This window comes from Heloderma suspectum, chromosome 12, assembly GCF_057233095.1.
Source record: "Heloderma suspectum isolate Gila_16-S chromosome 12, 16-S_ref, whole genome shotgun sequence".
Classification (NCBI taxonomy): domain Eukaryota; kingdom Metazoa; phylum Chordata; class Lepidosauria; order Squamata; family Helodermatidae; genus Heloderma; species Heloderma suspectum.
In genome coordinates this window covers 26,614,803-26,627,680 of record NC_139469.1, presented here as the reverse complement: position 1 = coordinate 26,627,680, position 12,878 = coordinate 26,614,803, and positions in this window count along the sequence as shown.

Here is a 12,878-nt window from a genome sequence, read left to right as displayed (position 1 = left end):
GATTAATGGGTTAAATGTAGATACAGGAGGATGCTCATGACATAAATTTAAGTGCTGTCTTTCTGAGATATGAAAATGTAGACTAATAAACCCAAATTACCGCTCTCTTGCTGTTTTTGTTTTCTGTGTTTCTCTGCTTCTCTGCTTCTCCTTAATAGCTTGAAAAATGTTTGAAAGGATAAAGTATGCATATGAATGTACACTTTTGCTAATGCATTTAATTCAATTTCTAAGTAATTGTTCAGAGGTTTAAAGTTAGATAGTACAATGTGAAAAACCATAAAGGAGAATTAAAGGAAAGAATAAATTACCGATGATGGTGTCAAGGAACAGAACTGTCCTCCATGTTTATATTTAGTTTAGTTTGGGGATATTATGGGGTTGAATCCTTTTTGAGTGTGTGCTGGTCAGTCTCAGCTAAGAGGTCCAAAATTTAGTTGGGTTATAGGAGTCAGGGTGTCTGCTCAGGAAGTCAAAGGTTTGCAGAAAGCTCAACAGAAGGTCAGAAGAAGGAAATTATGGGCAGTATCTAACCCTGCTGCCACGCTCCTGCTATTTCTGTTGCATCAGTAGGACACACTGCTAATGCAACAGGAAGCTAGTGCTTCCTAAAGTGACCCCAGAAATGAACAGAAATGCTAGTTTCTGGAAGAGGTCAAGTCAGCAGAGCTCTCTTCTGCAAGCTCCACTGACCTGCCCCATTCTGCTCATTTCCATTTGCTACAAGACTTGCTAGCAGTGGATCTCACTAGCACGTGGGCAGCATTGGATACTGCCCTATGAAGTATCCTATTGGATGCTGCCCTCTGAAGTTGGCTGGAGGTTCAACAGAAGGTCAGAGGAGGAGGAAGAAAAAAGTTTAGTTAGATTATAGGAGTCCAAATGGTTGTTCAGGAAGGCAAAGATTTGCAAGAAGCTCAACTGAGGGTCAGAGGAAGAGTTTAGGAAATGGAAGTTGCTGGGAAACATGAGTTGTGGGCAGGGGCTATTGCAACCATGTCCTGCTTGTGGGCTTCCCACAGGCAGTTGGTTGGCTGCTGTGTGAAGAGAATTTATTTATTTTATTTATTTAAAATATTTCTTGGCCACCTTTCAAGGCAGAAGCCCTCCTAAGGTGGTGTATAAAACCAATAAACTCTACGTTGAACGTCTGAGGTCCTCCCCCGGGGGCCTCCTGCAAGGGAATTGTCAGGATTGATTCTGAGCACAAGGAGATAGTTAGCAGCTCAGATTCAGAAGAGGAACAGCCAGAACCGGGGATGCATTTTCCCAAGCCAGTTCAGATATGGGTAGGCATGCTTCTCAGGTTACCACCTACTGGATGGCCAGGCCGGAAGCCTCCCCCCATGCCCCCCTCTGTGAGAAGCCAGGAGGAGGAGGAGGACAGTGGGGGCTGTGACCCAAGAGATGCTAGACTGCAGTGCAGAGCTAAGAGGGAAACGTCAGGGGTGGAGCTCAGACGGTTGACCTGGTTAGCGATGCATGAGAGGCAACGTAGGGAAGCATCCTTGGAAGGGCGGGACATCCCTCCCTAAGTTAGTCTAGCCAGCAAGCCTCACTCCAAACTGCAGGCAATGTCGGTGTTCCCATTTGAATCCCCTGGAGGCATTCCTTTGTAGCCTGAGAGTCTTCGAGGATTTGCATCTGTAATGAACCTGTTGTATTTTAATGTTTTAATTTCTGTAAACCACCCAGACAGCTTTGGCCATGGAGCGGTATACAAATGTTGATGATGATGATGCACATAAAACCAACACAATATTAAATGTGACAAAAACACAACAAAAACCATAAGAACACAATAAAAACAGCAATAGAAACAGCAATAAACCCCAACAACAAAAATTGCAAAAACAATAACCATATTAGCAGAAGACCAGAGTAAGGTAATAGGTTTTCAAGGCTTTCTTAAAAGCATGCAATTATGGGGCCTGGAGGACCACCCACCACCCCATGGCAATTTATTCCAGAGGTGTGGGGCCACTGTAGAGAAGGCTTCTCGTGTGTGGTCACCCGCCTAACTGCTCTCACATATGGGCAAATGAGAAAGACTTCTTTTGGTGATCTTAAAGTGTGGGCAGGCTGATATGGGCAAAGGCAGCCCTTCAAGTAATTTGGTTCCAAACCATTTAAGGCTTTACAGTTCAAAAACAGCACTTGGGCTCAGAAACACACCAATAACCAGTGCAGCTGGTGCAGTATACTGTAAGCATTGTATGATCAGATCTGGACAAGATGGACCATTCAGTATGTCAGGGATTGCTAAGCTATCCCTCAGAGTAGTGGGGTAACACAGACTCACTCTGCAATCCACAAAACTTTTATTCAGTTAACACCTCTTCACACCTGAAGCACTATGCCTAATTAGCTGAACAAAGCAAGGCAGCTGCCTGTCAACTCAAATGGATGGTTTCCTGCCATGCGCAGGCTTTTACCGGGCTCCTCCTTCAACGAGGGTCCTCCTGACCCAACATCTGGCGGACTGCCTCTCACCTCCTCTCACCTCTGCCCACGCAACTCTGCACCGAACCCCAGCATCTGTCAGTTCTGGTGCTCCCTCCCCCTCTGACAAAGGGTGAGTTACCCACGGGGTAGGGGGATGATAGTCTCTGAACCTGGGCCTCCTGTTCGATAAGCCCCTGGGAAGATTCGTCCCTGACTGGAAACAAAGCCCTATGAGGAGAGACTGAAAGAACTGGGCATGCTCAGCCTTGAGAAGAGAAGACTGAGGGGAGACAGGATAGCGCTCTTCAAGTACTTGAAAGGTTGACACAGAGAGGAAGGCCAGGATCTCTTCTCGATCATCCCAGAGCGCAGGACACGGAATAATGGGCTCAAGTGACAGGAAGCCAGATTCCGGCTGAACATCAGGAAAAATGTCTTGATGGTTAGAGCAATATGACAATGGAACCAATGACCTAGGGAGGTAGTGGGCTCTTCCACACTGGAGGCATTCAAGACAAGGCTGGACAGCCACCTGTCAGGGATGCCTTGACTTGGATTCCTGCACTGAGCAGGGGCTTGGACTCGATGGTCTTATAGGCTCCTTCCAACCCTACTATTCTATGGTTCTATGACTCCTGGATAGTCTTGGTGAATTTCCTCCCCTGTTCCCTGTCTTGGCTGGGCTTCTTCTAGCTCTGCCTCTGAATCTGAATCAGAATCCAAATGAAACCGGGGAGCTTGGGCCCAATCCTGACACTGTATAGCTCTTCTGCAATTCTCCTCTGAACCACAAAATCAAGCCACTAGCGACCATATTATGATAGTCCTACAAAATGTTTAATGGTGGCATTAATGACACACACCCCAATCTGAAGACAGACAGTGCACAGTCTGAGAAAGGGAGGCTAAGCAATAGCAGCTTTTGGAATACACTCAAGCAAGATAGCCAGCTGATGTACAGCCTGTTTAACTAGTGATAACCGCATCAATTTGTAGATGCACTTTGGTTAAAAAACAAAAATACCCAGACTATAATTGGGCTGAAGGGATTTCTCCCAAAGAAGCAATTAAAAGGGCTGAGCAACCGTAATAACGTTGTTGAAGTATGCCCAAAGATCTGAAACAGCATCCCACAAATCTGTGGAAGACACAAACATCTGGGGGTGGAGGAGGAATTCTAGAGGGGTTTGAGCTTGGATTCTGTTGCAATTAGCAGAATTAATGTAGACTGAACATCGGGGAATTTAACTGCAAAGATTTCATTTCATTAGCCTAGCTAGGATAGGCCAAGCAGGCAGACGCACAACTACAAACTGTCATGTAGTTACACTTCTTAAAATCGTGTGAATTACGTAATGTTTTCCTTCCAATCTGGAAGAATTAGGAATGTTTCCAAGGTGGCATATGTGATGCCAAAGAGAAGCATGCTGGGAGCCTAATGTGCAATCCTATGCACATCTACTCAGAAGTAATCCCCATTGAATTCAGTGGGGCTTACTCCAAGGAAAGCGTGCATAGGACTGCAGTCTTAGGTTTGTATCTTATGGCAGTTGAAGCTACACCCCATTCATTTCAATGGGTCTGCACTAAGCAGCATTAACAATGGATTCAACCGGGGGGGGGGGTGGCCAGGCAGAGTAAAAGCCTTTGATGCTTCTCACTAGCTTTCTGCTTGTAGCCCCACCCAAAAATACTACAACCCTACCCAAGGATATTCTTACTTGGGAGAAGATCAGTTCTGGAGTAAACATGCTTAGGATTGTGTGGAAAAGCACATTCAGCCATTCAGCTCTACTGGGAGGGAGACAAGAAACAGAGACATAGGGGATGTATTGTGGCATGAGGTTCCTTGAATTCCTGACACCTTCCTATGTCTGAGCATGGATTTGCCACATGGCAGGCAGTGCACAGGAACCACATAGCTAATAGACCTCAAGCAGTGGAGGCTGGTAGCACCGATTTCAGTGGGCTATGAATCCTTTCTGGGTTTCAGTCCGAACCAGCCAGAACTCTAAAGGAGCTATCCAAGGTGGTGAACCCTATCCCCAAAATAACCTCAGCACCCTGGATAGCTCCTTTAGAGTTCTGGCTGGTTCTGACTGAAACCCAGAATGGATCCACAGCCTCACCAAAATCGGAGCCACCAGCCTGCACTGACCTCAGGCACACTAAAAAAAAAAGTAGCCAAAGTTTGGAATCGGAGAGTTCAAAGTAGGGACAGGGGAGAAATTAGCTTGGTTCGCATATGTAATTTTGCACTTTCAATCCAATACACAACATGGAACGACATTGTCCTTCAAATTTCTCACTTCTCTGAATTGCACAGTGGACCAAAAAAAAAAAGTGTTAAAGCCAGTGGAGGCTGGTGGCTGAAACTAGTCAAAACGACACCCCCGATTTTCCAACAAGGTAATGGGGTAGCAAAATTGGAGGAAGGATTTCAGCTCAGCCCTACACCAACTTGCAGAAAATGATGCTCGCGATGCACCCAGTTTTAGGTCCGCGTCATCCTCAGCTTACTGCCCAACCCACTGCCATATTCCTACCTGCTGACTAGTACAAAGGGCACCAGTTGTAACAACACAAGACCCAAGAATACTAAAAAACACACAATGGGAACACATGAGTGTAAGTTATATGGCATTATAATATAAGGGGACAAAAACAGTGTGTATACAAAAAGGACCACAAGAGTAGCAGCACAGTACAAGGAACAGAATTATAAAAATGAAACCGGCTCAGTGCTCCAAGACAAAGTAATGAATTGCAGCCAGAAAAACTGTGCTATGGAGGTTGTGGCCTTCTGTTTTTACAGGAATCTGGATGTACTCCTGTTTTACAGGAATCTAGATGTACTCCTGTTTTTATAATTCTGTCTTGTATTGTGCTGTTATTTTTGTGATCCTTTTTGTATACACACTGGCTTTGCCCCTTATATTATTTGTTGTTCAGTCGTTCAGTCGTGTCTGACTCTTCGTGACCCCATGGACCATAGCACGCCAGGCCTTCCTGTCCTGCGCTCTCTCCCGGAGCGTGCTCAAGTTCATATTCATTGCATCGGTGATGCTATCTAGCCATCTCATCCTCTGCCGTCCCCTTCTCCTTTTGCCTTCAATCTTCCCCGGAATCAGGGTCTTTTCCAGTGACTTTTCTCTTCGCATTTGGTGGCCAAAATATTGGAGCTTCAGCTTCATTATCTGTCCTTCCAAGGAGCACTCAGGGTTGATTTCCTTTAGGATGGACTGAACTGACCTCCTTGCAGTCCAGGGGACTCGTAAGAGTCTTCTCCAGCACCACAGTTCGAAAGCATCGATTCTTCGGCGCTCAGCCTTCCTTATAGTCCAGCTCTCACAGCCATACGTTGCTACTGGGAAAACCATAGCTTTGATTACATGGACCTTTGTCGGCAAGGTGATGTCTCTGCTTCTTACTATGCTGTCTAGGTTTGCCATAGCTTTCCTCCCAAGGAGCAAGCGTCTTTTAATTTCATGGCTACAGTCACCGTCTGCAGTGATCTCAGAGCCCAAGAAAATAAAATCTGTCACAGCTTCCATTTCTTCCCCTTCTATATGCCAGGAAGTGATGGGGCCAGATATAATTTATACTCTTGCGTTCCAGTTGCATGCGGTTTAGCATTCTTGGGTCTTGTATTCCTACTTCCTGCCTGCTGTTACTGCTGCATTTTTCTAAATATTGCATGCTTATAATAAGAAATGACTAGAGCTGTTGTAGGCTGCTATTCATATACAGTTGACATTTAGCCCTTCCTCCCATCCCCACAGAGTATTTCCCAAATCATCTTAGCAGAGCTGAGGGAGGGAATTGTTTAGCGTTTGCCTCCGGCAGCACATCCCTTCACACCCCAGGTGCATGTCAACAACACCAAATTGTCAATTTGCTTTGATTTCCCTCCTCCCGGCCTTTACAAATCTTTAACTACAGCCACACTGGAAGCAAGCTTTCTGTTCTCCCCATGAAATGACACAAACACGGCGTGCAGTCATCGAAATTCATTAAAGAATTGCCTAGGTGCCTGCAGCAAAAGGTGGAGGATGGGGGAGAAAAACACCTTTTAACAGCAAGAGCAATGTTCTGCTTGTTTTCTTTGTTTACAGATAACCATCTAGCCCTCCGGTCCTTATTTGGGTCAATTTTCTGGTGACCCCCAGTGAAAGCCTTGTATTATCTTCACAGCGAGGGACCCCATCAAGCCGACAAGACTAGAAGAATTGCACACGCTGAAGGAGCATTTCAGCAGTGCTGGATTAAAGGCAATAATGTATACATCGTGGGCCCAGCATCAGCCCCAGTGGCTGACATTTGCCAGAGACCCAGGATTAGCAAAAGGACCTCCTGCCCTAACACTTTGCAGCCAAGAAGGCTAGAGGCAGCAGGAAAGAAATGGCAGGTTAAGGGGACTCACTGAGAGTGCCCTGGTTGAGGACCCCAATATTCTAAAACCAGCCCTGCCCATCCAGGCAAGGGGTTGGAGCCAGACTTAGTCATACTTGGAGTAGCCCCACTGCAATCAGTAGGACTTCAGTTACTCATGACGAGGCATGTACGGAATCTGTTCCATCTGTGTTTTCTGGATTGTCATGCATCTTTCATTCCAACGTCCGCTCATTGGTGGAACGGGATTTTCTTTACCAGAATTTCGTTCTGGTGCTAATTCATGTTAGCGCTAATTTGCTAGCACAAATGCGCAAATGCACTAATACATATTAGTTAAGTTGCATTGGCCCTTAATGCGCACACCCCAAAAAAGTGAAAAAACAGTCTGCAAGTCCACATGGCTTGATAGACGCTGGTCTGCTGTGGAATCAGCAGGTCAGATTCATAGAAATGCAATCTCATTTGAATCCAGTCCAGATTTCTCTGACATCTCTAGTCATGACTAAGCTAAATCTCATTGATTATTTATTTAAATATTTATTGCATTTATATCCCACCTATTTTTCCTCTTGCAAGGAATCCAAGGTGGCTTACATTATCCTCCTCCTCTCCATTTTATCTTCACAATTTATCCTGTGATGTAGGCTGGGCTGAGAGTCTGTAACTAGCCCAAAGTCATCCAGTGAGCTTCCATGGCTGAGTGGGGACTAGAACCCAGATCTCCCAGCTCCTAGTCCAACACTTGTACATTACACTTGATTGTAATGAGTCTGGACCCAACTATTTATTTTTATTTCTTTCCCCACCATTCTTCCACCAAGGCAATATGCAAAAGGTTCCAAAGAGATCTCCCATCCAGGCTAGGGGTGTACGAACCCCACTCACCCAGCCAGTTCGGGGCATCCATGGGGGGGGAGGCGATCCATCCCTCCCCCTGGAATCCTCCCGGGCTGGCTCCACTCTGCAGTGAGTCCGTGGAGCTGCCAGCCAGGCCCATCCGCAGCCGGACTTCCGTCCACTGCCAGGCTGTGGCTGCAAATGGCGTCTGGTGTAGCGGACACCATTTGCGTCCCTGCTTTAGCTGTGATAGGCTATGTAAATATTTAAGTAGCCTATCACGAAAAGAGTGGCGATGCAAATGGAGTAGCAGATGCCATTTGCGTGCCTGCTCTTTGCCGTGATAGGCTACATAAATATTTATGTAGTCTATCATGGCTAAAGCAGGGACGCAAATGGCATCCGCTATGCCAGACGCCATTTGCGGCCACAGACCGGGGTATCAGATGGCAGCGGATGGACCAGACTGGCCGGCGGCAGGTAGGGTCCATCCAGGAAGAATTTCACGGGGTGGCGGGGGGGAGTAGTCCATTCCACCATGGACTCTGAGGAGGCAGATTCTAAAGAATCTGGCCTCATTGCAGTCCGTGGCAGATTTCTCCACCATCCCTAATCCAGGCACTGACCAGACACAGACCTGCTTAGCTTCAGCAGGGTTGTGGCCTTCAGACTCAGATCCTGGAGGCTTTTAGTGCAACAAGGAGAATTTGGCATTCAGATAATGGAACTCAGAATTTTGATAATTTCAACTTTTTAAAAAACAGAACCAAGTTTCTGGTCCTTATGGCTAGTAAAATAAGCTTGAAAATGTATGTACTTGCCAAAGCTGGCTGGGTGAATTGATATGGACTTCTACTATGAGAGCAGGATTTTTCTCCCATTTTCATCATATTAGAACTTGCAGCCACTGAATGAAGCTAGCTTATTGTGGTTTCAAGGAAAGATTATACCTATGCAGACCTCAAGGTTATCATTAGAGGCTCTTTCCCAAGTCCCACTGCTAAGTGAAATCTGGTGAGTGGCTAATATGAAAGAGGGCTTTTTTGTGACAGTATCTCAGTTGTGGGATGCCTTCTTCAGAGAAGCTTGCCTGAAATGTACTTTGTATTATTTTTGGTGCCAGCCAGAAAAACCTTTTTATATTATTATTATTATTATTATTATTATTAAAGGTTCATTGGGGTAGAGATGTGCACCAACCACAAGATTCAACTTGGACCCTGTGACGTAACCCTCCCTCCGCTTTGGGACAGGTGTCCTCTCTGTCCCAGAAGCTTCAGACAGCCCCTAAATTCACCAGGTGAAAGAGACACCCAATATGACTAATTGGTTCCCTTTCCCAACAAGGAGAAGTACCCAAAAATATGAATGCTATTGGTAGCACAGAAAGATGAACAAGGAGTGGGATTTTATAATTTAAAAACAAACAAATTAAAGTGTATTTAAGACAAGATATGTTATATCTTACAATTAATCACTCAGTCCTTGGTCTTACCCTGCCTCCTCTACCCTTTCTAACTCCTATTCCCATAACCCCGCTATCAAGATGTAGCTTCATCAAATCCTAAGGCCCTGTCTAACCCACTAACTGTCTATTCCTGCCTTTTATAAACTCTGTCTCCTAACACACACACACACAAGCCCCACCCAGCTTTTACTCACTCTCTACCAAATAGTTCACCCTAACTTACCAGGGTTCTATTTAGTACTGCAAACACATATAAACATTAATATAAAATTCACATACAAGCACTGTGATTTTGTCACAGACCCCAATTCAGAAAATGGCCCAATTCTACTCAGACCTTATTTGAATCCCCTTAGGAGGGGGTTACAACTTCCAAATTTCAGGAAAATAGGTCCAGTGGTTTTTGTGAGATAGATAGATAGATAGATAGATAGATAGATAGATAGATAGATAGATAGATGATTGATAGATAGATAGATAGATAGATAGATAGATTCCATACATATGGAAAGTTCCGTGTGTATGTATGTGTGTGTGTGTGTGTATATGTGTGTGTGTATATGTATGTATGTATGTATGTGTGTGTGTGTATATATATATATATATATATATATATATATATATATATGGGGAACTATCAATAACATTTTAAATTTCTTGGGAGAATTTGAAGAAGTTTGCTCTTTCTGAGTGGATCAAGCCTGCCAAGTTTTAGATGAATGGGTACAGAGGTTTTTGTTCCAGAATAGCCTATACATTTTGAGTGTAACCAGAAATAAAGAGCTTATCCCCCTATGATCCCTGTGGACCAATTTTCTGAAAATGACAATCAGCATAGAAGTGGACCTAAGTAAGAAACCTGCACAGTTTCAGAAGGATACATGAACTGGTTTATATGGAACGAGAGTCCTCAAATTGGGTAGGGGAAAGTGATTTGTTTCCCCTTCCCTCCCCACTCCATGATTTTGGAGGCAGTGTGTGTGAAAACAGCATGCATCATAGAGGTGTCTCCAGGCAAGAAACCTTCAGAGTTTCAGAAGGATAGATGAAGAGGCTAGATAGTTATGATAACTGAAAACCAATTTAAGGCTTTTTTCATATTGAAGCCTGCTGGCGTTGGAAAAATGGCCATCTCATGATCACTTCCTTGCCCTTCCCCAAAGCGCGGTGATTGGAGAGCCTCTAGTAAAACATGTCCTATGATTAGAAGGTGGTCCTGTCAGTCACTCAACCCGACTCCCTCCCAGCCCACACACAGTCATCAGTGTTTAGAGAAAGAAAGCAAAAGACAGTTTGGGGAACATGCTGTCTGCCTTTCTGAAGCCTCGTTGTGAATGATGCCCCATGCAGGATCCATCTTTGGTTCTTGCCTGTTTGGAGAGAATCCAGACACCCATTTGTGGGGCATACTTGAAAGGGCTTTCTCCTGTGTTGCTTCCAAACCATGGAATGCACTCCCTCAAGATCAACCATTGGCCCTCACTCTCTTAAGAACATAAGAACACAAGAACATAAAAACATAAAAAGAGCCATGCTGGATCAGACCAAGGGTCCATCCAGTCCAGCATTCTGTTCAAACAGTGGCCAGCCAGCTGTCAACCAGGAGCCCACAAGCAGGGCATGAGCGCAACAGGACTCTCCCACCCATGTTCCCCAGCAACTGGTGTACATAGGCTCACTGCCTCCAGTACTGGAGGTAGCACACAGCCATCAAGACTAGTAGCCATTGATAGCCTTTTTCTCCAAGAACTTTTCCAACCCCCTTTGAAAGCCATCCAAATGGGTGGCCATCACCTGTGGTAATGAATTCCATAGTTGAACTCCGTGCTGTGTGAAGAAGACCTTCCTTTTCTCTGTCCTGAATCTCCCACCAGTCAGCTTCCTGGGATGACCCTATGGGTTCTAGCATTTTGAGAGAGGGAGAAAAATGTCTCCCTATCCACATTCTCCACACCGTGCATACTTTTGTACACCTCTATCATGTTTCCCCTTACCTCCTTTTTTCCAAGCTGTTGTTGTAACCCTCTCTCTTGGGTGTGAAGATGGATCATTTCAATTTAGCCTTTTAAAATATGTAGTTTCAATGTTCCTATGTTTATCGTTTTCAGGCTTTATTGTTTTAAAGCAAATCTCAAGCTGTTGTACATTACCTTCATGGCTCTTTAGCAGATAAGGTAGTATATAAATGTTAATAAATAAATAAAGTCAATGGTAGGCATAGTTAGGCACATGCCGGTGGCCCACACACGAACAGGGGCCCACTGACAAAAGCCCTTTGGACTTGCTGCTCTTCTACACCATGGCAACCAGCTTGTTTGCTGGCTTGTCCACTCTGGATTGGACAACTGTGGTGGTGAGAAGGAGGAGCAGGAAATGCCATGGCCGACTTGCCCACTGGCTCTTTGCCTATCAAGCAAGCAAGTGGTAGCAACGATGAGAAACAGGAGGAGGAGAAGCAACAGCATCTGTTAACAGTGGTGGTGAGAAGGTAGGCTCATTGAGGGAGGGGACCCATGGAGTGTATTTTGCCCAAGAGCCCTCAAAAGCCTGGAGCCAGCACTGAATAAAGCCCACCATCTCAGGAAGCCCCAGAAATGGTCTGAAGGGCCCAATTCAGCTCAGGCTTTGGCAAAATCTGAGGCACATCACAAGTGGAAATCCAGAGCTGCTAAGGTGATTTATGGATTTAATATTCAGTAGTGTTTAAGAACAGCAATCAGTGTTAGGAGTGTTTCTGAGCGCAGGGAGGGGGAGAGTAGTTCAGATGCTGAAGAAGAACTGCCAGACATGGGCGAGGTATATTCCCAGGCTAATCCCCCCAGACATGGCTAGGCAGGCTCCTCAGGTTTCAAAGGTCCAGCCGTAGGAGGAGGATCCCTCTTCACCACCACCCCCATGAGAGATAGTGAGCAGGGAGAGGCAGGGTTTGGGGAATCTGAATTAATAGATGCCAGACACAGATGCAGAGCAAAGAGGGAGAAGGCCGGGGCGGAACACAGTCTACCCGATTGGCCTTGCATGAACAGCTCCACCTACAGACCTCACGAGAGAGAGAGAGAGAGAGAGAGAAAGAAAGAGAGAGAGAGAGAGAGAGAGAGACCTCCCCTCACCCCTTAAGTTAGGCTAGCAAGACTGCTTTCCTTTCAAACCATGGGCAACTTCTGTAGCTATCTTTTGAACCCGCTGAAGGCATTTCCTTGTAGACTGAGAGTCACTGAGAATTTGCATCTGTATGACCCTTTGAACAAATGGATTAAAAGCCGTAGATTGAAGCCTCTTGTCTGCATTTGATTTGGCATTTGAAGTTCAGTGGGGGCAAAAGGAATCCTGACAGTCAGCTATGAGTGAGAGAATCCAAGTGTAATAACTTTGGGTCCATATCTTAAGAAGATAACATGGTTTTATTAAATAGAGTTACAACAAGGAACAGTTCTTTGCTGGAGCTCCCCCTCGGCCAGTCTCGGCTCCACCACTTCACCTCACTGTCTAGGGATCATCTCCAGATTCCCATCCCAATGTTTCTTGTAAGGAAATGTCTCTAAATTAATACAATCCCTACACCAAGTAAAAGCTTTTTCATCAACTCCAAGTTTCAGATGCAAGTCATTTATTAAACAAAGCCAACATAAAGCGAGTACAGAAATCGGAGGCTGCCTTAAAAGAAAGCATCAATGGTTCTTTGCTAATTGCCCCTTGAGAGATTCTAAGATCTGTTCCAGTACCTTATATACAA